Source organism: Gavialis gangeticus, unplaced genomic scaffold, assembly GCF_001723915.1.
Source record: "Gavialis gangeticus isolate Ggan-Ray unplaced genomic scaffold, GavGan_comp1, whole genome shotgun sequence".
NCBI lineage: Eukaryota > Metazoa > Chordata > Crocodylia > Gavialidae > Gavialis > Gavialis gangeticus.
Window position 1 is genome coordinate 22,693,344 of NW_017728993.1, and position 230 is coordinate 22,693,573.

Sequence of the window (230 nt, forward strand, 5' to 3'; positions counted from 1 at the left end):
AGTCATTGAGAGCACGGAGCACGGTGCCAAGCGCACGGCGAGGGACAGGAGCAGAGGGGGCAGATCTAGGGGTCTTCTATGGGGCGGGGGGTGCGGATAGATCCTCCCCAGCTCAGCTGCACCCGTGGCCCCAGAGCTGCACAGCCCACCACGCGCTCTCCCCCCACCCGACCTGTGACGGGGCAAAGAAACGGACCCCCAGCACCCCCAGCCGGGGGAGCAAGGGGGTT